Below are 25059 nucleotides of genomic sequence, written 5' to 3'. Positions count from 1 at the left end.
AATTAAAAAAAATAGAGGCCAACAGCACTAAATGAATAGGTGGCTGAGACCTACAATCCGAATGTGCCTTAGGTTCCATTGGAATTTATACTACCCTGCTGAAATAGCCGTTCTCAGTCTCATTGCTGGAACCTGGTGGGGAGAACGAAAAGAAATGATTGTTTCTTTGTGGTAGAAATAATAATAACGTCTGGGATGGCAGAAGGTTTTCCCCTCCCCATGTAATAACCTGTCCAGGTAAGATATTGATTTACTCTACACAGCATGCTGCTGCGGAGAAATACATCCTAAAGTTTCACATAGACCACCCAAAAGTGGTGACTTTGTAAACCACCACACGGCTTGTTGTGAGGCATTACAGCTAGTTTAGTCTGACAGGGCTGGTTGGATCAATAGGGTGTCCTCTCTCTCTCTCTCTCTCTCTCTCTCTCTCTCTCTCTCTCTCTCTCTCTGGGAGAACAAAGTACCAAGGGCCCCTTGCCTGACTTGCACAAGTAGGGACTTGTACCGGTCGTGTTACGGCTGGTTTTTGTGCACACAGCAGCTTTTGAACGAGGCCTTTTGAACAAGGCAAGACGAGTTTCTACATACGAGGCCTTTGCAAGACGAGTTTCTACATACGAGGCCTTTGCAAGACGAGTTTCTACATACGAGGCCTTTGATCAAGACGAGTTTCTACATACGAGGCCTTTGATCTAGACGTTGCTAGCTAGACGTTTTCCCAGGTCAATCACCAGTGTCCCACATTAGTCCTTGGCCAAAGCTATTGATTAATTAATCCTCAATGCCAAAGCCACGTAGCAGCATTCATGTTCTCTAATGGGTGTCATCCTTTCAGTAGGAGGCAGCAAGGTCCTCCTCACGATGTCTATAATCCTTAGACAGGGTTGGCTAAATTACTTAATGTAATTAATCTCAATGTAATCTGTTACAGTTACTAGTTACTTGCACAAAATTGTAATCAGTACCGTAACTTTTGGATTACCCCAAAATCAGTAACGTAATCTGATTACATTCAGTTACTTTTAGATTACTTTCCCCTTAAGAGGGCATTAGAAGAAGACATAAATGTATCTTACCAATTGAACGACATCTATTGCAGGATAAATCAATGTTAAAGTTCACATAGCTGGCCTTATATGGATGTTACATTTTACTTTATGGGCTGGTTATGTAGGCTTCTTCTAACCCATCACGTTCTACTATATATAATAATACGATTCAATTACATCTTTACATTAATATACAGTATATCATTTATAAATCCAAAAAATGGATGTAACAACGACAGAAATTATCCCTTTAAGTCTATCAAAAGTGAGTTGGATCATGTGTCCATTAGGCCTGTGGATATTTTTTTATTTTATATATCACCATGAATTAGAATGAGCGATAAAAGCCCCATTTTTATTCCATAGGCTGGGATGCTCACTATTCAGCTGTTCTCACTGGCTGTCCACTGGTTTCAAAAACAATGATTGATAGGCAGCTTAAACTTCTTGAATTCAACCATTATTGTGTTCAAATGTAGGTTTGTGAACAGCCATCCACAACAACCACAATCTGTAAGGCGCAAAGAGCTAAATGAGAGGGTTAGGGTTAGGTTAAATGAGAGGGTTAGGGTTAGGTTAAATGAGAGGGTTAGGGTTAGGTTAAATGAGAGAGCAGCAGTGTGACTCACATCAGTACGCTAAGTTATGTAGACATCAATAATAAGTGATATCCGTATCGCCGTAGACCACACCACTGCTGTCATCCTTACCTCCAAGCGTTTATTCAAGTTGGACAATCTTTGGATGCCGACAGAAATCGCGCCATTGGAAGACATACAGTATCTTGGACTGCAACCTATAAAAGCCTGCTGCTCTTTCACACCCGACCCATCAAACACATTTGGTGTGTCATCATAGTGGTCAGACTCTCTGAGGTGAAACAAATTTGAAACTTGTGCCTTTTTTAAAATGCTGATTTGAATGTCGTTGAGAAAACAGAGAAGTGTCAAAATATGTTTTTTTTCTCGCAAACATCCTTTCTGAATTTAAATGTAATCCAGGAAGTAACCATCTCGTTTTTCTAAAGGATCTGTAATCTGATTACAACATTTTTGTTGATAACATTACAGTTTCTTTTTTCCACAATTTTTTTTGTAATCCCTTACATTTAACGGATTACATGTAATCCGTTACCCCCCAACCCTGTCCACGGCAAGGTCCCCATGATGTCTATAATCCACAGCAAGGTCCCCATGATGTCTATAATCCACAGCAAGGTCCCCATGATGTCTATAATCCACAGCAAGGTCCCCATGATGTCTATAATCCACAGCAAGGTCCCCATGATGTCTATAATCCACAGCAAGGTCCCCATGATGTTTATAATCCATAACAAGATCCCCATGATGTTTATAATCCACAGCAAGGTCCCCATGATGTCTATAGTCCACAGCAAGGTCCCCATGATGTCTATAATCCACAGCAAGGTCCCCATGATGTTTTAGAATCTACAGCAAGGTCCCCATGATGTTTTAGAATCTACAGCAAGGTCCCCATGATGTTTTAGAATCTACAGCAAGGTCCCCATGATGTTTTAGAATCCACAGCAAGGTCCCCATGATGTTTTAGAATCCACAGCAAGGTCCCCATGAATCCTATAATCCACAGCTAGCTCTGCTCTGTAGGTGTCTACTGGGGTTTAGCCAGCTGTTTGCCACTGGGGGAGAATGTATTACAGCACTGAAAACCTTATGAAATATTGAGATGATTGGTCTCCTCTCTGACTGCGCCCCACATGGCACCCTATTCCCTACGCAGTGCACTACTTTTCACCAGAGCCATGCAAAAGTAGTGCACTAAACGGGGAATAGGGTGCCGTTTGCCTCTCCGGCGGCGGTGGCAGAGCTGCTGTCGTGCAGCAAGGGGATTTACATGTCTGAGCAACACTGTTCTAGTTCATTATGCTGCTCAGCCTTTCTGTTGATGAGAAAGAAAATACCTTTACTGGGCCAATAGTTACATCATTAAAATAACAAACTTTACTTCATTTTATCAGACCTAGAAAGACCCCCCCCCCCCCCTTACAAAGTCCTCCCTCCAGACGGTTCACCAGCCCCCCCCAATATACATGATCCAGTGTGAGCCGAGCCCACACCAGCCCCAGCAGCACAGCTCTGAAAATGAAATACAGAAATATGTAATTTACATAAGTGTTCACACCCCTGAGTCAATACATGTTAAAATCACGTTTGGCAGTGATTACAGCTGTGAATCTTACTTGGTAAGTCTCTAAGAGATTTCCACATCTGGATTGTACAATATTTGCACGTTGTTATTTTCAAAATTCTTCAAGCTCTGTCAAATTGAATTGGTTGTTGATCTATTGCTTAGACAACCATTTTCAGGTCTTGCCATAGATTTTTTTTAAGAAGATTTATGTCAAAACTGTAACACAGCCACTCTTGGTAAGCAACCCCAGTGTAGAGTTGGCCCTTGTCTTTTAGGTTATTGTCCAGCTGAAAGGTGAATTAATCTTCCAGCTGTGGACGCCTGTATCTTTGTAGTTTTCACACGTAGTAAATTTAGATTGCACATATCGACATCACCTTTTGTAATGTGAGTAGAGTAAAACAACAGCGTGAAAATCACATTTGCAGAGTCACATGTAAAAAAAAAAAAACTCCACGTGTAAAAATCTCACTTTCACGTGTAGAACTGTAAAATCACGTGGAGGTGAAATAGTTCTAATCCTGCCAGGTACAAAACGCATCCATGTGAAACTGACAATATCACGTGTTAAATGTTGGGAAACCACGTTTCTGAGACGTGAAAAATCCATGTGAAACTTCACACGTGTCAAAGAAGCATGTGTATTTTTATTTGTTGGTTCAGACTAACAGAACTCCTCTCCGTGTGTCTGGTTCAGACTAACAGAACTCCTCTCTGTGTGTCTGGTTCAGACTAACAGAACTCCTCTCTGTGTGTCTGGTTCAGACTAACAGAACTCCTCTCCGTGTGTCTGGTTCAGACTAACAGAACTCCTCTCTGTGTGTCTGGTTCAGACTAACATAACTCCTCTCTGTGTGTCTGGTTCAGACTAACAGAACTCATCTCTGTGTGTCTGGTTCAGACTAACAGAACTCCTCTCTGTGTGTCTGGTTCAGACTAACAGAACTCCTCTCCGTGTGTCTGGTTCAGACTAACAGAACTCCTCTCCGTGTGTCTGGTTCAGACTAACAGAACTCCTCTCTGTGTGTCTGGTTCAGACTAACAGAACTCATCTCTGTGTGTCTGGTTCAGACTAACAGAACTCATCTCTGTGTGTCTGGTTCAGACTAACAGAACTCCTCTCTGTGTGTCTGGTTCAGACTAACAGAACTCCTATCTGTGTGTCTGGTTCAGACTAACAGAACTCCTCTCTGTATGTCTGGTTCAGACTAACATAACTCCTATCTGTGTGTCTGGTTCAGACTAACAGAACTCCTCTCTGTATGTCTGGTTCAGACTAACAGAACTCCTATCTGTGTGTCTGGTTCAGACTAACAGAACTCCTCTCTGTGTGTTGGTTCAGACTAACAGAACTCCTCTCTGTGTGTCTGGTTCAGACTAACAGAACTCATCTCTGTGTGTCTGGTTCAGACTAACAGAACTCATCTCTGTGTGTCTGGTTCAGACTAACAGAACTCCTCTCTGTGTGTCTGGTTCAGACTAACAGAACTCCTCTCTGTGTGTCTGGTTCAGACTAACAGAACTCCTCTCTGTGTGTCTGGTTCAGACTAACAGAACTCATCTCTGTGTGTCTGGTTCAGGCTAACAGAACTCCTCTCTGTGTGTCTGGTTCAGACTAACAGAACTCATCTCTGTGTGTCTGGTTCAGACTAACAGAACTCCTCTCTGTGTGTCTGGTTCAGACTAACAGAACTCCTCTCTGTGTGTCTGGTTCAGGCTAACAGAACTCCTCTCTGTGTGTCTGGTTCAGACTAACAGAACTCCTCTCTGTGTGTCTGGTTCAGACTAACAGAACTCCTCTCTGTGTGTCTGGTTCAGACTAACAGAACTCCTCTCTGTGTGTCTGGTTCAGACTAACAGAACTCCTCTCTGTGTGTCTGGTTCAGGCTAACAGAACTCCTCTCTGTGTGTCTGGTTCAGACTAACAGAACTCCTCTCTGTGTGTCTGGTTCAGACTAACAGAACTCCTCTCTGTGTGTCTGGTTCAGACGAACAGAACTCCTCAGTTGTTTCACTAGTCCCACAACAAAATATTGACGAGGTATTGCAGAGTTCTTTGACAGAGTAATTCACCAATCCAATGTTTGACAAAGACGGAAAAACAACATCAATTTCAAGTGCATTTAAAAAAAAGTATTTCATAACATGTTTGCCTGACATGGTAGCAATGAAACAAAGCAGAGCATCGCCTAATATTTGCGGGATGATCCTACTTTGCATAGTTTGTGTGTCAAGGGAAGGATTAGGATTCTGTAAGTTATAAAAAATAAAATAAAAACACATTGAAACTTATTAAAGACCATTCCCAGTGACTGCTGGCTTTTCCTTTTTCTCAGCTTTTTGAACCCGGGAATCTATCTGAATACGTTTTCTGAGTTGAGCACACCAATTCCGCTTTCTATGGCAGCAGTGCATTTACCTCGAGCATAACATGATCTTCCCCTTTTCACATGGTTAAGCCTGAGGAGACCCCATTATAAAGCTCTTGGTTTGGAAAAGATAGATTTCACAGCCCAGCTAACATGAAGTGGCTAACATCAGAGGCTTCCTTCCTGACGCTCTCTGGTTTTACTGTGTCCTAAACGGCACCCTAGTCCACATTTAGTGCACTACTTTTCCCTATTTAGTGCACCCTATTCCCTATTCAGTGCACCCTATTCCTTATTTAGTGCACTACTTTTAACAAGGGCCCTATGGCCAATGGCACCCTATTCCCTATTTAGTGCACCCTATTCCCCATTTAGTGTACCCTATTCCCTATTAATGCACCCCATTACCTATTTATTGCACTACTTTTCCCTATTCAGTGCACCCTATTCCCTATTTAGTGCACTACTTTTAACAAGGGCCCTATGGCCAATGGCACCCTATTCCCTATTTAGTACACCCTATTCCCTATTTAGTGAACCCTATTCTCTATTTAGTGCACCCTATTCCCTATTTTTAGCACCTATTTTCAGTGCGCCCTATTTATTTTAGGTAATATAGTGCCATTTGGGACGTACTGTGTGCTTGAACAAGCTGATGGCTTATGAAAACTGACCACACACTCACCTCTGAGAGAGCAGCCTGGGATCTTTGACTGGAGCCTTAGCCCAAATGTAATCTAAAAAACAATTTCCCCGGCGTGTCCCCTAGCGAACGTCCCCTACACTCGCCAGGCCAAAGCTAAGTTTTGCTTCACAGGTTCATTCCCGTGGTTTAAGTAAAGTCAATATTGTGCTGGACCGAGCAGAGCGTTACCCGGGGAATTACTCTGGTTGATAGTCCGAATATGCGGACGGTTGTTATTTTGTGGCACCTTGATTTTCTTCACTTTTACTCGCCGCTCTCTCTCTCTCTGTCTCTCTCTCTCTCTCTCTGCCTCTCTCTCTCTCTCTTTACCTCTCTCTCTCTCTACCTCTCTCTCTCTCTACTACTCTCTCTCTCTCTGTCTCTCTCTCTCTCTCTCTACCTCTCTCTCTCTCTCTACCTCTCTCTCTCTCTCTCTCTCTCTCTCTCTTTACCTCTCTCTCTCTCTCTACCCCTCTCTCTCTCTCTCTCTCTCCCTCTTTACCTCTCTCTCTCTCTCTACCCCTCTCTCTCTCTACCTCTCTCTCTCTCTACCTCTCTCTCTCTTTACCTCTCTCTCTCTCTCTTTACCTCTCTCTCTCTCTCTACCTCTCTCTCTCTCGCTCTCTCTCTACCTCTCTCTCTCTACCTCTCTCTATCTCTCTTTACCTCTCTCTCTCTCTCTACCTCTCTCTCTCTCTCCGTTCAGAATCACTTTTTTCCACAGCTCCCTCTCTCTGCCTCTCTCTCTACCTCTCTATACACCTCTCTCTCTATACCTCTCTCTCTCTATACCTCTGTCTCTCTATACCTCTCTCTCTGCAGCTTCCTCTCTCTCTCCGTTCAGAATCTATTTTTCCGCAGCTCCCTCCCTCCCTCTCTCTCTCTCTCTCTCTCTCTCTCCGTTCAGAATCAGCGGTGTCCTAATGTCCAGTGCTACAGCAGACTCTGCAAAATTACTGAAATAGTTCATAGAAATTCTGATTGCGAATCCCAAGTGAAACTCCGAACCAATTTGAATTCCGCGCAGCAAAGGGAATCCTGGGAAATAAATGAGCTGTAATTGCAGGATGCCACGGCAACGGATCAGTTGCATTCCCGGGAAAAAGTTGCAGTAATCTGTCATAATTTTTTTTTTTTTTGTGCCCCGTTGTATAAACGAAGTGATTCGTTGTCTCGGTAAGGTGGCATTTAATCAGGCTTGACTCATTTTAACAGAACAGATCAGAACAGATCAGAATTAAAAATAAAAAAACATTATGAATTGATTAACTTTGCAGGTTAATACATTTTTTGTTGTTGTTGTAATTAATTAATTAATTAAATCAGGTGTTTTTTTTTTTTTTTTTTTTTTTTTTTTTCAATGATGATCACAATCTGAGAGAGATTCACTAAGCTCACATTACATATCACTGTCACGGGCCCCATCTTCTCAACTTGACAGTGCCGAGGCAGCGATGATAATTAAACATTAATACTAATGAGCATCATCATCATCATCGTCGTCACTTTTTTTTCTTCTCCCGGGGGGGGGGGGGGGGGGGGGGGTCCTTACTCCCTTCGTCACTCACAGTCATTAGAAAGCAATTGAATAGAGGAAGGTAGAAGGGAAAAGGCTTATTTTACTAAAGTGGCATCTCATTCACATTTATATGATCAAAGCCACTAACCATTTTGATACAGAGCGTAATTCTGTTTATGCTTATCTTATCAATACTGCTATTGGGCAGTCAGGTGGACTCATGTAGGCTAATGACAGGAACGAGTCAGAGAGACTCTTCATGTTGATAATCATGAATCAGAACCACTATGATTAACCTCGTCTGAGACCCGAATAATTGTTTTGTCTCCCCAAGCTAAATGTCTAGGCTTCTGCTCATCGGGCTAACGCTGTCTTCTCAGGAACCAGAAATCCCGCATGGAGGAGAGCAGAGGCTGTGGAACAGTATAATGGGAGCATTGAAACGGAGTGTGTCTGACTGACGGTCACATGGTTTCTGCCTCAGTCACAGGGTTGACCGGCCAGTCTCACTGTACTGGAGCCTAGCTGGATCTGTCTCTCTGTCTGTAGTAAAGGACTGCTTGTACTAATCCAAACCCTTCAGATCTGGAAACAGGTTGGGATAGGGAGTGCATTGGGATTGGCTGAATGTGTGGTTGTGACAGTAGGTTGGCGGTTGCCTCGGTCTCTGTGTGGCCAGTCACTCTGTAAATCTCCTTGCTGTGTCTGTCTGCCTATCTGCCTGCCTGCCTGCCTGCCTGCCTGCCTGCCTGCCTGCCTGCCTGCCTGCCTGCCTGCTTGCCTGCCTGCCTGTTTGCCTGCCTATCTGCCTGCTGTCTGTTTCCCAGAGAGAACAACTAATTACTTTACCCTGATAGACCAGAGATCTGCAAGGCTCTGATAAGACCTGATTTAGACAAGTAACGATGGTGACCCAGCAGAAGACACAGGAAGCCTCACTGTGATGAGGAAGCCTAAACCGTGTGTTAATCTTCTTGGATTGTGTTTCTCTCTCCTCCTTCACGCCTCCTCTCAAATGATCTTCCCTCTTCAAATGTCTATCTCTCGTTATAACAACATCCAGTCTATCCTTCACATATTTATTATTAATATTTAATTATTGTTTTTATTTAACCTTTTATTTAACTAGTTAAGTCAGTTAAGAACAAATTCCTGATTTACAATGATCGGCCTAGGAACAGTGGGTTAACTGCCTTGTTCAGGGGGCAGAACGACAGATTTCTACCTTGTCAGCTCGGGGATTTGATCTATTAAGGGATTTAAGGGGAAGAAGTTTGGTTATTAATTTGTTTTGTTTTTTGGAACAGATACTGTATATTTGTCAGTAGTTTACCGCTGCCTGGCCTGCATACATGGACAATGTTGTGCTGATGCTGCCTTATATTGAAGCTAGACTCCTCCCATATTATTTCCTCAGCTTTAATCCTCGGCGCCAGTCAGCCAGGTAATGCGGTGGCAGGACAGTGGCTGTAACTGGCAGAGTTCCAGGAAGCAGTTGCTGTTCCTGACCAACCTGAGAGGCCCAGGCGCAGTACACTTCCCAAATGGAACACTATACCCTATATAGTGCCTTTTTAGGGCCCGGATCAAAAGTAGTGCACTACTTAGGGAATAGGGTGACATTTGGGACTCAGAAACCCAGTGTACAGTTAGTCGGCTTTTTCACTGCACTCAGATGCTGAATGGGATACATCTCTGTGGCATGCAGAGAGATGAAGGAAGGCTACCTGCTGAAATATGGCCGCGGCCGTGCCAGGTATTGTTGAATATGATTAAAGTTCAACCTGGGCTACCTGGTTAATTAGATGTAATGGTCTGGCTGAGGCACTGGATAGTCCAACAACACTGTTTTATTCTTTATGATTTTAACCTTTGTGTGGGTGGGACATGTGTTTTAACTGTCTCCTCTCTACTACTGGTTTCTGTTTCATGGGTAATTTCATAGTTATGAACAAAAACTAAAGCAGGAAGTACCAGTGACTCGCTCAATACAGACGTGTTCAGGTTCTACATTACAGGAATGTTTTGCTGGCACAGACTGGAATATGTTCCGGAATTCATCCAATGGCATTGGGGAGTACACCACCTCGTCAATCAGAGCATCGTCAAAGTCATTACCACAGTGACCGTCCGTACATACCCCAACCAGAAGCCACGGATTACAGGCAACATCCACACCGAGCTAAAGGTTAGAGCTGCTGCTTTCTAATACGGATTCTTCTAAGAAATCCTGCAATGTCCTCAGACAAACCATCAAACAGGCAAAGCATCAATACAGGGCTGAGATTGAATCCTACTACACCGGCTCTGATGACACAACAGTTGTAGGCCTGATCACCAACAACGATGAGACAGCCAGTAAGGAGGAGGTGAGAGACCTGGTAGTGTGGTGCAAGAGCAACAACCTCTTCCTCAATGTGCGCAAGAAAAATAAGCTGATCGTGGACTACAGGAAAAGGAGGACCAAGCACACCCCCATTCTCAACGATGGGGCTGTAGTGGAGCAGTTCGAGAGTTTCAAGTTCCATTTAAAAGGTTAAATGTTTAAAAAATAAAAAATAAATCTTGGAAAAGGAGAAATGCTCATACACAGGGACGTAAACAAATATGTGGACAAAATATAAGAGAAATAATCTTTTTGCTTATTGGAAAATGTTGTATACGTTTTATTTCAGCTCATGAAACACGGGACCAATACTTTACCTGTTGCGTTTATACATTTTTGTTCAATGTATAACAAGCCAAGGCCACGTGACTCACTGTCTATAGGAGCAAACCATTTCCGTATATACGGGTGACTTACTGTCTATAGGAGCAAACCATTTCCGTATATACGGGTGACTTACTGTCTATAGGAGCAAGCCATTTCCGTATATACGGGTGACTTACTGTCTATAGGAGCAAACCATTTCCGTATATACGGGTGACTTACTGTCACGAGTCCGACCGAGGGTGTTTCCCTTTCCCGGGCAGGTGGCGCTCGGCGGTCGTCGTCACCGGCCTATTAGCTGCCACTGATTGTTTTTCCTTCCCCTCCTTGTATGTTGAGTGGTAGCACCTGTGAACGTTTAATTAGTTTGTCTTTATTAGACAGCCGGCCCGCCTGGTTGTTGTGCGGGATTATTTCTATGTAAACCTTCGGCTCTGTGGTATAGGCACGTGTTAGTGTCCGGTCGGGATTGTTTCCCATTGTACATTTTGATTTCCCTGTGTTTTGGGAACGTAACGTTTTTGTGAGCACCCTGTGGTGCATTGGTGCGATTAAAAGACGCGCAGCATTGAACTCTCTGTCTCCTGCATTTGACTCCACACCCACGACACCCGGAGCATTACAGAATCCCGCACCTATCAAATTGATGGAGTCAGCAGGAGCAGCAGCCAACCCTCTCCCATCGATGGAGGAACGGGTTCTCCACCACACCACCGTCCTTCATCGGATCGGATCCGCGATGGATCAAGTGATGGAGAGAATGGACAGATGGGAGAGGAGTGGGCTCCTCTCTCCACCTTCGGCACCCACGGTTCCGGACTCCCCATCTCCCGACTCCAGCACCCTCCGTCTGACGCTACCGAGGGCTTATGATGGAGCGGCGGCGGGTTGCCAGGGGTTTCTGCTCCAGCTGGAGCTATACCTGGCCACCATCAGACCCACTCCCTCAGGAGAAGAGAGGGTGAGTGTCCTCATCTCCTGCCTCACGGGTCGTGCCCTGGAATGGGCGAACGCGGTCTGGAATGGTCCAGACTCAGCGCGGGAGCACTACCCAGAGTTTTCCAGTCGCTTCCGCGCCGTGTTTGATCACCCTCTAGACGGCCGAGCGGCGGGAGAACGACTATTTCACCTCAGGCAGGAGAGGAGGAGCGCCCAGGATTACGCGCTGGAGTTCCGGACCTTGGCAGCCGGATCTGGGTGGAACGACAGGGCCCTCATGGACCACTACAGGTGTAGTCTCCGAGAGGATGTCCGCCGGGAGTTAGCGTGTCGGGACACCACTCTGTCACTGGATCAGCTGATTGACATGTCCATTCCACTGGATAATCTGCTGGCTGCCCGCGGGCGTTCAGAGAGGGTCCTGTGCGTTCCACCACCCAGCCCCTCCGCTCCCATTCCGATGGAGTTGGGAGGGGCTGCGCCGAGGGGTACCGGAGGAGGAGGCCTTCCCTGCACCAACTGTGGTCGGAGAGGACACACGTCTGATCGGTGCTGGGGGGGTCCGTCTGGGAGTAGAGATGGCAGGCGGAACGCTTCTCGGTCACCCCAGGTGAGTCAGCATCAAACTCACCCAGAACCCCCTGTTGGCCACATGTTTGTCTTAACTTTTTTCCTTCGCTTTTTTCCCTCTTCCCAGCATAGGGCGCTCGTCGATTCAGGTGCAGCTGGGAACTTTATGGATCGCGGACTCACCCTTAAGTTAGGGGTTCCGCTGGTGCCGATAGATTCTCCTTTCCCCGTGCACTCCCTAGATAGCCGGCCATTAGGGTCAGGGATGGTCAGGGAGACCACGGTCCCACTGGACATGGTGACGCAGGGGAATCATAGGGAGCGTATCAGTTTCTTTATTATTGACTCGCCTGCGTTTCCAGTGGTGCTGGGGACTCCCTGGCTGGCCCGGCACAATCCTAAAATTTCGTGGAAACAGGGGGTTCTCCAGGGGTGGTCAGAGGAGTGTTCTGGAAGGTGTTTGGGAGTTTCCATCGGTGCCAAGTCGGTGGAGAGTCCAGACCAGGGTTCCACGGTGTGCATTCCCCCCTAGTATGCCGATTTGGCAATCGCTTTCAGTAAAGTGAAAGCGACTAAATTACCACCTTATCGACCGGGAAGGGATTGTACGATAGATCTCCAGGTAGACGCTGCGCTTCCCAAGAGTCACGTGTACCCGCTGTCCCAGGAGGAGACGTTGGCAATGGAGACATATGTCACGGAGGCGCTGGGACAGGGGTACATTCGGTCCTCCATTTCACCCGTCTCCTCAAGTTTCTTTTTTGTGAGGAAAAAGGAGGGAGGCTTGCGTCCGTGTATCGATTATAGAGGTCTAAACGCCATCACAGTGGGGTATAGTTACCCTCTACCTCTCATCGCTACGGCGGTGGAATCGTTCCACGGAGCGCAGTTCTTCACAAAACTGGATCTCAGGAGCGCGTATAGTTTGGTGCGTATTCGGAAGGGAGACGAGTGGAAAACCGCATTTAGTACTACATCAGGCCACTATGAGTACCTCGTCATGCCGTATGGGTTAAAGAATGCTCCAGCCGTTTTCCAATCCTTTGTAGACGAGATTCTCAGGGACCTGTGCGGGCAGGGAGTGGTGGCTTATATCGATGACATTCTGATCTACTCGGCCACTCACACCGCGCATGTGTCTCTGGTGCGCAAGGTGCTTGGTAGACTGCTGGAGCATGACCTATACGTCAAGGCTGAGAAATGCGTGTTCTCTAAACGAGCCGTCTCTTTTCTGGGATATCTCATTTCCACCTCGGGGGTAGTGATGGAGGGTGACCGCATTAGGGCCGTGCGTAATTGGCCGACTCCGACCAAGGTAAAGGAGGTGCAGCGTTTTCTGGGTTTTGCCAACTACTACCGGAGGTTTATCCGGGGTTTTGGCCAGGTAGCGGCTCCCATCACCTCACTGCTGAAGGGGGGCCCGGTGCGTTTGCAGTGGTCAGCAGAGGCGGACGGAGCATTCAACAAGTTGAAGGCGCTGTTTACTGATGCGCCCGTGTTGGCGCATCCGGACCCCTCTCTAGCATTCATAGTGGAGGTGGACGCGTCCGAGGCTGGGGTGGGTGCCGTGCTATCACAGCGCTCGGGTACGCCACCAAAACTCCGACCCTGCGCTTCCTTCTCAAGGAAGCTCAGCCCAGCGGAGCGTAACTATGATGTGGGGGACCGGGAGTTGCTAGCGGTGGTTAGAGCTCTGAAGGTGTGGAGACACTGGCTTGAGGGGGCTAAACACCCCTTTCTCATCTGGACCGACCACCAGAATCTGGAGTATATTCGGGCAGCTAGGAGACTTAACCCACGTCAGGCAAGGTGGGCCATGTTCTTCACCCGGTTCCGATTTACTTTGTCTTATAGACCGGGCTCCCAGAACGTGAAGGCTGACGCACTGTCCCGCCTTTATGACACGGAGGATGGGTCCACCGAACCTACTCCCATCCTTCCCGCCTCGAAGCTGGTAGCCCCAGTGGTATGGGAGGTGGACTCGGACATCGAGCGGGCGTTACGGGCTGAACCCGCGCCTCCTCAGTGTCCAGCGGGGCGAAGGTACGTGCCGCTTGGTGTTCGGGACAAACTGATTCGGTGGGCTCACGTCCTACCCTCCTCGGGTCACCCTGGGGTGACGAGGACAGTGGGGAGCCTTCAGGGGAGGTATTGGTGGCCTACGTTGGCTAAGGACGTTAAGGGTTATGTCTCCTCCTGTTCAGTGTGCGCTCAGAGTAAGGCTCCTAGGCACCTTCCTAGAGGGAAGCTACAACCCCTCCCTGTTCCACAGCGGCCATGGTCACATCTGTCCATAGATTTCCTAACCGATCTCCCGCCGTCTCAGGGAAACACCACGGTTCTGGTAATTGTGGATCGGTTCTCTAAGTCCTGCCGTCTCCTCCCGTTGCCCGGTATCCCTACAGCCCTACAGACTGCGGAGGCGTTATTCACCCATGTCTTCCGGCACTACGGGGTGCCGGAGGACATCGTTTCTGATCGGGGCCCCCAATTCACGTCCCGGGTATGGAGAGCGTTCATGGAACGTTTGGGGGTCTCTGTCAGCCTGACCTCCGGTTATCACCCCGAGAGTAATGGGCAGGTGGAGAGAGTGAACCAGGAGGTGGGTAGGTTTCTGCGGTCGTATTGCCAGGATCGGCCAGGGGAGTGGGCACGATACGTTCCCTGGGCTGAAATGGCTCAGAACTCACTACGCCATTCCTCTACTAACGTGTCCCCTTTTCAGTGTGTGTTGGGGTACCAGCCGGTCCTGGCACCATGGCATCCGAGCCAGACCGAGGCTCCTGCGGTGGAGGAATGGGTACAGCGCTCCAAGGAGACCTGGAGGGCCGTCCAGGAATCTCTACGACAAGCGAGTGGACGGCAGAAGAGGAGTGCTGACCGCCACCGCAGTGAGGCCCCCGTGTTTGTACCGGGGGACAGGGTCTGGCTCTCGACCCGAAACCTACCTCTCCGCTTGCCCTGCCGGATGCTGGGTCCGCAGTGTGTAGGGCCCTTTAAAGTCCTGAGGAGGATAAACGAGGTGTGTTATCGATTACAACTCCCTTCCTATTATCGTATTAACCCCTCGTTTCATGTGTCTCTCCTCAGGCCGGTGGTAGCTGGTCCCCTGCAGGACAGTGAGGTACCGGAGGTCCCTCCCCCCCCGCTGGACATCGAGGGGTCCCCGGCATACACGATCCGGGCCATTCTGGACTCGAGACGCCGGGTGAGGGGCCTGCAGTACCTCGTGGACTGGGAGGGGTACGGTCCGGAGGAGAGGTGCTGGGTACCGGTGGGGGACATCTTGGATCCCTCCATGTTGAGGGATTTCCATCGCCTCCATCCGGATCGCCCTGCGCCTCGTCCTCCGGGGCGACCTCGGGGCCGGTGTCGGCGCGCTGCGGGAGCCACGCGTCAGGGGGGGGGGGTACTGTCACGAGTCCGACCGAGGGTGTTTCCCTTTCCCGGGCAGGTGGCGCTCGGCGGTCGTCGTCACCGGCCTATTAGCTGCCACTGATTGTTTTTCCTTCCCCTCCTTGTATGTTGAGTGGTAGCACCTGTGAACGTTTAATTAGTTTGTCTTTATTAGACAGCCGGCCCGCCTGGTTGTTGTGCGGGATTATTTCTATGTAAACCTTCGGCTCTGTGGTATAGGCACGTGTTAGTGTCCGGTCGGGATTGTTTCCCATTGTACATTTTGATTTCCCTGTGTTTTGGGAACGTAACGTTTTTGTGAGCACCCTGTGGTGCATTGGTGCGATTAAAAGACGCGCAGCATTGAACTCTCTGTCTCCTGCATTTGACTCCACACCCACGACACCCGGAGCATTACACTTACTGTCTATAGGAGCAAACCATTTCCGTATATACGGGTGGTGTACATAATAAACTGTCCGGTAAGTGTATATCGAACAAAAAAAAACAGTAGTTTGGTTTGTCTGTGTGGTCACTCATCTCAAACTAAACTACAGTTGGATAGGTATACCTCTATTTAGCCAGCCGTGATTGAGCGGACTACCATTCTCCTGGATGAAAACTCCATTAGAGGAGGCAGCCATGTAAACAGTGTTACTAGAGGAGGCAGCCATGTAAACAGTGTTACTAGAGGAGGCAGCCATGTAAACCGTGTTACTAGAGGAGGCAGCCATGTAAACAGTGTTACTAGAGGAGGCAGCCATGTAAACAGGGTTATTAGAGGAGGCAGCCATGTAAACAGTGTTATTAGAGGAGTCAGCCATGTAAACAGGATTATTAGAGGAGGCAGCCATGTAAACAGTGTTCCTAGAGGAGGCAGCCATGTAAACAGTGTTATTAGAGGAGGCAGCCATGTAAACAGTGTTACTAGAGGAGGCAGCCATGTAAACAGGGTTATTAGAGGAGGCAGCCATGTAAACAGTGTTCCTAGAGGAGGCAGCCATGTAAACAGTGTTATTAGAGGAGGCAGCCTGTAAACAGTGTTACTAGAGGAGGCAGCCATGTAAACAGTGTTACTAGAGGAGGCAGCCATGTAAACAGTGTTATTAGAGGAGGCAGCCATGTAAACAGTGTTCCTAGAGGAGGCAGCCATGTAAACAGTGTTATTAGAGGAGGCAGCCATATAAACAGTGTTATTAGAGGAGGCAGCCATGTAAACAGTGTAATTAGAGGAGGCAGCCATGTAAACAGTGTTATTAGAGGAGGCAGCCATATAAACAGTGTTATTAGAGGAGGCAGCCATATAAACAGTGTTATTAGAGGAGGCAGCCATGTAAACAGTGTTCCTAGAGGAGGCAGCCATGTAAACAGTGTTATTAGAGGAGGCAGCCATATAAACAGTGTTATTAGAGGAGGCAGCCATGTAAACAGTGTTATTAGAGGAGGCAGCCATGTAAACAGTGTTATTAGAGGAGGCAGCCATGTAAACAGTGTTACTAGAGGAGGCAGCCATGTAAACAGTGTTATTAGAGGAGGCAGCCATGTAAACAGTGTTACTAGAGGAGGCAGCCATATAAACAGTGTTATTAGAGGAGGCAGCCATGTAAACAGTGTTACTAGAGAAGGCAGCCATGTAAACAGTGTTATTAGAGGAGGCAGCCATGTAAACAGTGTTACTAGAGGAGGCAGCCATGTAAACAGGGTTATTAGAGGAGGCAGCCATGTAAACAGTGTTCCTAGAGGAGGCAGCCATGTAAACAGTGTTATTAGAGGAGGCAGCCATGTAAACAGTGTTACTAGAGGAGGCAGCCATTTAAACAGTGTTACTAGAGGAGGCAGCCATGTAAACAGTGTTATTAGAGGAGGCAGCCATGTAAACAGTGTTCCTAGAGGAGGCAGCCATGTAAACAGTGTTATTAGAGGAGGCAGCCATATAAACAGTGTTATTAGAGGAGGCAGCCATGTAAACAGTGTAATTAGAGGAGGCAGCCATGTAAACAGTGTTATTAGAGGAGGCAGCCATATAAACAGAGTTATTAGAGGAGGCAGCCATGTAAACAGTGTTATTAGAGGAGGCAGCCATGTAAACAGTGTTCCTAGAGGAGGCAGCCATGTAAACAGTGTTATTAGAGGAGGCAGCCATATAAACAGTGTTATTAGAGGAGGCAGCCATGTAAACAGTGTTATTAGAGGAGGCAGCCATGTAAACAGTGTTATTAGAGGAGGCAGCCATGTAAACAGTGTTACTAGAGGAGGCAGCCATATAAACAGTGTTATTAGAGGAGGCAGCCATGTAAACAGTGTTACTAGAGGAGGCAGCCATGTAAACAGTGTTATTAGAGGAGGCAGCCATGTAAACAGTGTTACTAGAGGAGGCAGCCATGTAAACAGGGTTATTAGAGGAGGCAGCCATGTAAACAGTGTTCCTAGAGGAGGCAGCCATGTAAACAGTGTTATTAGAGGAGGCAGCCATGTAAACAGTGTTACTAGAGGAGGCAGCCATGTAAACAGTGTTACTAGAGGAGGCAGCCATGTAAACAGTGTTATTAGAGGAGGCAGCCATGTAAACAGTGTTCCTAGAGGAGGCAGCCATGTAAACAGTGTTATTAGAGGAGGCAGCCATATAAACAGTGTTATTAGAGGAGGCAGCCATGTAAACAGTGTAATTAGAGGAGGCAGCCATGTAAACAGTGTTATTAGAGGAGGCAGCCATATAAACAGTGTTATTAGAGGAGGCAGCCATGTAAACAGTGTTATTAGAGGAGGCAGCCATGTAAACAGTGTTATTAGAGGAGGCAGCCATGTAAACAGTGTTACTAGAGGAGGCAGCCATGTAAACAGTGTTCCTAGAGGAGGCAGCCATGTAAACAGGGTTATTAGAGGAGGCAGCCATGTAAACAGTGTTATTAGAGGAGGCAGCCATGTAAACAGTGTTACTAGAGGAGGCAGCCATGTAAACAGTGTTCCTAGAGGAGGCAGCCATGTAAACAGGGTTATTAGAGGAGGCAGCCATATAAATAGTGTTACTAGAGGAGGCAGCCACGTAAACAGTGTTATTGGAGCCCAATCCATTCTCCTAATTGCCAAATCGTTCTTTGGCTAATTTATTATAGTCCAGTTGCAATTCTCAGAATGTTTACAGGCGTTATTATGCTGTTATTGTAATGGTCATCTCTAGAAACACAAACACAGCAAGGGGTCCCAAATGGCACCCAATTTCCTATGCAGTGCACTGCTTTTGACCAGAGCCCTATGGGACATGTAGGAAGTAGGGCACCATGTGGAACACGTTCGGTACCGGTCAAAAATGTAGACACACGTTCTCATATTTGAGATTTTTTAAATTAACCACCCTTTGTCTTGATGACAGCTTTGCAGAGTCTTGGCATTCTCTCATCTAGCTTCATGAGGTCGTCACCTGGAATGCATTTAAATTATTAACAGGTGTGCCTTGTTGAAAGTTCATTTGTGGAATTTCTTTCCTTCTTAATGCATTTGAGCCAATCCGTTGTGTTGTTACAAGGTAGGGGTGGTATACAGAAGATAGCCCTATTTGGTAAAAGACCATGTCCATATTATGGCAGGAACACCTCAAATAAGTAAAGAGAAACAACAGTCCATCATTACTTTAAGACATGAAGGTCAGTCAATTAGGAAAATGTCAAGAAATGTGAAAGTTTCTTCAAGTGCAGTTGCAAAAAAATCTAACTCTATGATGAAACTGGCTCTCATGAGGACGACCACAGGAAAGGAAGACACAGAGTTACCTCTGCTGCAGAGGATACGTTCATTAGAGTTACCAGCTTCAGAAATCTCATGAGGACCGCCACAGGAAAGGAAGACTCAGAAGACCTGCAGAGGATAAATTCATCAGAATAACAGCCCAAATGAATGCTTCACATAGTTCAAGTAACAGACACATCTCAACATCATCTGTTCAGAGGAGAATCAGGCCTTCATGGTCTAATTGCTGCAAAGAAACGACTACTAAAGGACACCAATTAGAAGAAGATAGTTGCTTGGGCCAAGAAACACAAGCAATGGACATTAGACCGGTGGAAATATGTCCTTTGGTCTGATGAGTCCAATTTTGAGATTTGTGGTTCCAACCACCGTGTCTTTGTGAGACTCAGAGTAGGTGAACAGATGATCTCCACATGGGTGGTTCCCACTGTGAAGCATGGAGGAGGAGGTGTGATGGTGTGGGGGTGCTTTTCTGGTGACACTGTCAGTGATTTATTTAGAATTCAAGGCACACTTAACCATTATGGCTACCACAGCATTCTGCAGTGATACGCCATTCCATCTGGTTTGCGCTTATTGGGACTATCTATTGTTTTTCAACAGGACAATGACCCAACACACTACCAGGCTGTGTAAGAGCTATTTGACCAGGAAGGAGAGTGACGGAGTGCTGCATCACATGACCTGAACTCCACGATCACCTGACCTCATCCCAATTGAGATGGTTTGGAATGAGTTGGACCACAGAGTAAATTGAAAAGCAGCCAACAAGTGGGAACTCCTTCAAGACTGTTGGAAAAGCATTCCAGGTGAAGCTGGTTGAGCGAATGTCAAGAGTGTGCAATGCTGTCATTGAGGCAAAGGATGGCTACTTTGAAGGATCTAAAATCTAAAATATGTATTGATTTGTTTAACACTTTTTTGGTTACTACATGATTCCATATGGGTTATTTCATACAATGTAGAAAATAGTAAAAAAAATAAAGAAACCCCATTGAATGAGTGCTGTGTGTCCAAACTTTTGACTGGGACTGTATACCGTTTGAGATTATGCACATTCTCTTCATTTATTCAACCAAACCAGGCTACAAACAAGGAAGAGACAAATTATGGCCAAGTAGCCATAAATGAGTCTGGAGTAATTCAACCTCTGAAGATTGCAGTAATGAGTAAAGTCCTAGTCAGTATATCAACCATGCTAATCATACCATTGTCTTTGGTTGTTAGTATCTTGTTGAATGGTAGAATACTTCTCTACACATTAGAGAGGAGGGCCTGCTAGAATCTTGTTGTTGAATGGTAGAATACTTCTCTACACATTAGAGAGGGCCTGCTAGAATCTTGTTGTTGAATGGTAGAATACCTCTCTACACATTAGAGAGGAGGGCCTGCTAACTCTAACCCTAACCCTACTGCACCCACTCCAATGTATCTACCGCTCAAACCGGTCCACGGATGATGCCATTTCCATCGCTATTCACATGACCCTAACACATCTGGGCAAGAGGAACACCTATGTGAGAATGCTGTTCATGGACTACAGTTCAGCATTCAACGCTACTGGTACCACCAAGCTTGACACCAAGTTCAGAGCCCTGGGTCTGGAAAGTACCCTCCGCAACTGGATCCTGGACTTCCTATGCAGGCAGAAAACAGGCTGTGAGGATTGGCAACAACACCTCCTTCACAGTGACTTTTAACACAGGGGTCCCTCAGGGGTGTGTCCTCAGTCCTCTGCTGTACTCTCTGTTCACCACTACTGCTTGGCTTTGAACGGGCAAAGTTTGCTGATGACACCGCGGTTGTAGGCCTGATAATCAACAACAATGAGTCGTCCTACAGGTGGGGTGTAAGTGAACTGGCATGGTGGTGTCATGACAACAATCTCTCCCTCAACATCAGCAAAACAAAATAGTTAATTGATGACTTCAGGAGGCAGAGGAGAGAACATGCAACCAATCCACATCAACAGGACTGCAGTAGAGAGAGTCAGCAGTTTTAGGTTCCTCAGCGTCCACATCACCGAGGACTTGACATGGACCAACAACACAACCACTCTCGTCAAGAGGGAGCAATAGCGTTTCCACTTCCTACTACCGCATCACATCATCAAGAGGGCGCAACAGCGTTTCCACTTCCTACTACCGCTGCACCATCGAGAGAGTCCAGACCAGCTGCATCACGGCCTGCTTCGCCAACATCTGCAAGGCCCTCCAGCGGGTGGTGAAGAAAGCCAAGTACATCACTGGGACCGTGCTCCCACCCATCCAGGACATCTACTCAAAACAGTGCCTGAGGAAGTCCCGCAGCATCATCAAGGACCCCACAACCCAGTCACGAGCTGTTCCCTCCCTTACCGTCTGGCAGACGGTATCAGAGCATGTCTGATAACAACAGGTCCAGAGACAGTTTCTATCTACAAACCATCAGACTGTATCAGAGCATGTCTGATACCAACAGGTTCAGAGACAGTTTCTATCTACAAACCATCAGACGGTATCAGAGCATGAGGTCTGACACCAACAGGTTCGGAGACAGTTTCTACCTACAAACCATCAGACTGCTGAACACTTGAACTGGACTGACCACCTGCTCTGATTCTCCACCCCTTAGGACAAACTCACTCACTCACTCATGCAAAGCAAACCCACACAGACATACCAAAAACACGTGTAAATATTGGACTATACATTGTGCCTTCCTGTATTATACTGATGCTAAAATGTTTATTCTATTCTACTGAGACATTTACTTTATGTTCGTACTCTTATATTTTATTATTTATTTTTTGTCCGTTGCGTTGTCGGGGAAGAAACCTGAAAGTAAGCATTTCGTTGGATGATGTCATGATCCTGCCCGTCACATACATACAACTAAATAAAACTTTAAACAAGCTGTAATTTAAGCTTCTTATGGGACAAGTTCAGAGAGTACCTCCCCCGTTTTGGCCCTGTAGAGCTCTAAAATGATTATCATTTGAGCTCAATTATCAAGTCAACCACTGAGTGTGTTACTATGCCTACAGTCCCTTCACAATGTTTTCACACCTCTTGACTTTTTTTTCTTTATTTCTTGTGTTACAACCTGAATTTAAAATGGATTAAATTGAGATGTTTTTGTTGTGTCACTGGCCTACACACAATAGCCCATAATGTTAAAGCTGAACAAGTCACACAATGGGTTGCATAGACACACTCTGTTGGCAATAATAGTGTTTAACTACATTTTGTATTGACCCTCTCCTCTCTGTACCCCACACATACAATTATCCGTAAGGTCCCTGAGTCGAGCAGGGAATTTCAAACACAGATTCAACCACAAAGACCAGGGAGGTTTTCCGATGCCTGTCAAATCAGGGTACCTATTGGTAAAAAATGAAAAGAGCAGACATTGAATATCCCTTTGAGCATGTGAAAGTTATTAATTACACTTTAGATGGTGTATATATAGACACAGTCTCTACATACTGTAAATACAGGGCTTCCTTCCTATTTGATTTAACTAGACAAGTCAGAACAAATTCTTATATACAATGAAGGCCTACCCTGGCAAAACCCTCCCCTAACCGGGACGACACTGGGCCAATTGTGCGCTGCCCTATGGAAATCAAATCAAATCAAAGTTCATTTGTCACGTGCGTTGAATACAACAGGTGTAGGTAGACCTTACAGTGAAATGCTGAATACAACAGGTGTAGGTAGACCTTACAGTGAAATGCTGAATACAACAGGTGTAGGTAGACCTTACAGTGAAACGCTGAATACAACAGGTGTATTAGACCTTACAGTGAAATGCTGAATACAACAGGTGTAGTAGACCTTACAGTGAAATGCTGAATACAACAGGTGTAGGTAGACCTTACAGTGAAATGCTGAATACAACAGGTGTAGTAGACCTTACAGTGAATTGTTGAATACAACAGGTGTAGTAGACCTTACAGTGAAATGCTTACTTACAGGCTCTAACCAATAGTGCAAAAAAAAGGTATTAGGTGAACATTAGGTAAGTAAAGAAATAATAACAACAGTAAAAAGACTAAATAAAACTCTTGAACTCCCGATCACGGCCGGTTATTATACAGCCCAGGTTCGAACCAGTATCTGTGGAGATGCCTCTAGCACTGCAATGCAGCGCCACTCGGGAGCCCATAAAGCTCCCTGATGACCCACGACTGCATGGCATTGCACAACACACCATCATCAAGTTTGCTTCCTAACTCAGTTGCCGGAGAGGAAGGAAACTGCTCAGGGATTTCGCCATGAGGCCAGCGGTGACTTTAAGACAGTTTAAGAGGTTCATGACTGTGTTAGGAGAACGTACAGTATCAACAACATTGTCGTTACTCCACAATACTAACCTAATAGACAGTGAAATGAAGGAAGCCTGTACAGATTACAAATATTCAAAGAAAATGCATCCTGTTTGCAACAAGGCAGTAACATGTAGCAAAGCAATTCACCTTTTTCCCCTTAATACAAAGTGTTATGTTTGGGACAAATCCAGTACAAAACATTACCGAGTACTATTCTCCATAATTTCAAGCATAGCAGTGGCTGAATCATGTTATGGGGATGCTTGTAATCGTTAAGGGAATTTTTCAGGATAAAAAAAAATAAACGGAATGGAGCAAAGCACAGGCAACATCCTAGAGGACAATCTGGTTCAGGCTGCTTTCCACCAGACACTTGTAGATGATTTCACCTTTCAGCAGGACATTAATCTAAAACACAGGGCCAAATCTACATTGCTTACAAAGAAGACAGTGAATCACCCAGAGTGGCCATGTTACGGTTTTAAATCTGCTTGAAAATCTATGGCAAGACCTGAAAATGGTTGTCTAGCAATGATCAACAAACAATTTGACAGAGCTTGAATAATGTTCAAAAGAATAAGGGGCAAATGTTGTACAATCCAGGTGTGGAAAGCACTTAGAGACTTACCCAGAAAGACACACAAAAGTAATCGCTGCCAAAGGAGCTTCTACAAAGTATTTACTCAGGGGTATGAATGCTTATGTAAATGAGATAATTCTGTATTTCATTTTTGCAAACATTTCTAAAAACATGTTGTCACCAGGTCATTATGGGGTATTGTGTGTAGATGGGTAAAAAAATAAATGTATATTTATTCCATTTTGAATTCTTGCTGTAACAAAAAAATGTGGAATATCTCAAAGGGTATGACTACTTTCTGAAGGCACTGTCTTGGAGATTAAGTATCAAAAAGTTAACTAAATTCCATGGTCTTTTACATTTTTGTTTTTTACGAGTACTCTTTGTGGATGTCAAAAATCCATCACCCTTTCCCAGCTTCTTTGTCTCTCTACCAAGGGAATAATCCTGATCCCTGTGTGATGTGAGCGTGTCTTACCCTGTTACACAACCAGAGACTTAAACTACAAGCTGTCGATCACACTATTCACACCCTAAAGCTTGGTTGGGTAGTTTCCAAAACATTGAATGTTAGGTTTCTTAGATCGTTACTACTATGTACAGAGAGAGTTGGATATCAGATATGCGTAGCGACTCATCCAATTGCTTCAGCTCTGATATTTCCCCAGGGAACAGAATAGACAGAGGAGAAATTAAATCAAATCAAAGTGTGTTTGTCACGTGCCCCGAATACAACCGGTGTAGTAGACCTCACAGTAAAATGCTGAATACAACATGTGTAGTAGACCTTACAGTGAAATGCTGAATACAACAGGTGTAGTAGACCTCACAGTGAAATGCTGAATACAACAGGTGTGGTAGACCTTACAGTGAAATTCTGAATACAACAGATGTAGTAGACCTCACAGTGAAATGCTGAATAGAACAGGTGTAGTAGACCTTACAGTGAAATGCTGAATACAACAGGTGTAGTAGAACCTCACAGTGAAATGCTGAATACAACAGGTGTAGTAG

This window comes from Oncorhynchus mykiss, chromosome 22 (assembly GCF_013265735.2).
Source record: "Oncorhynchus mykiss isolate Arlee chromosome 22, USDA_OmykA_1.1, whole genome shotgun sequence".
Taxonomy (NCBI): domain Eukaryota; kingdom Metazoa; phylum Chordata; class Actinopteri; order Salmoniformes; family Salmonidae; genus Oncorhynchus; species Oncorhynchus mykiss.
The sequence above is the reverse complement of the archived record's forward strand: the minus strand, read 5'-3'. Positions refer to the sequence as shown.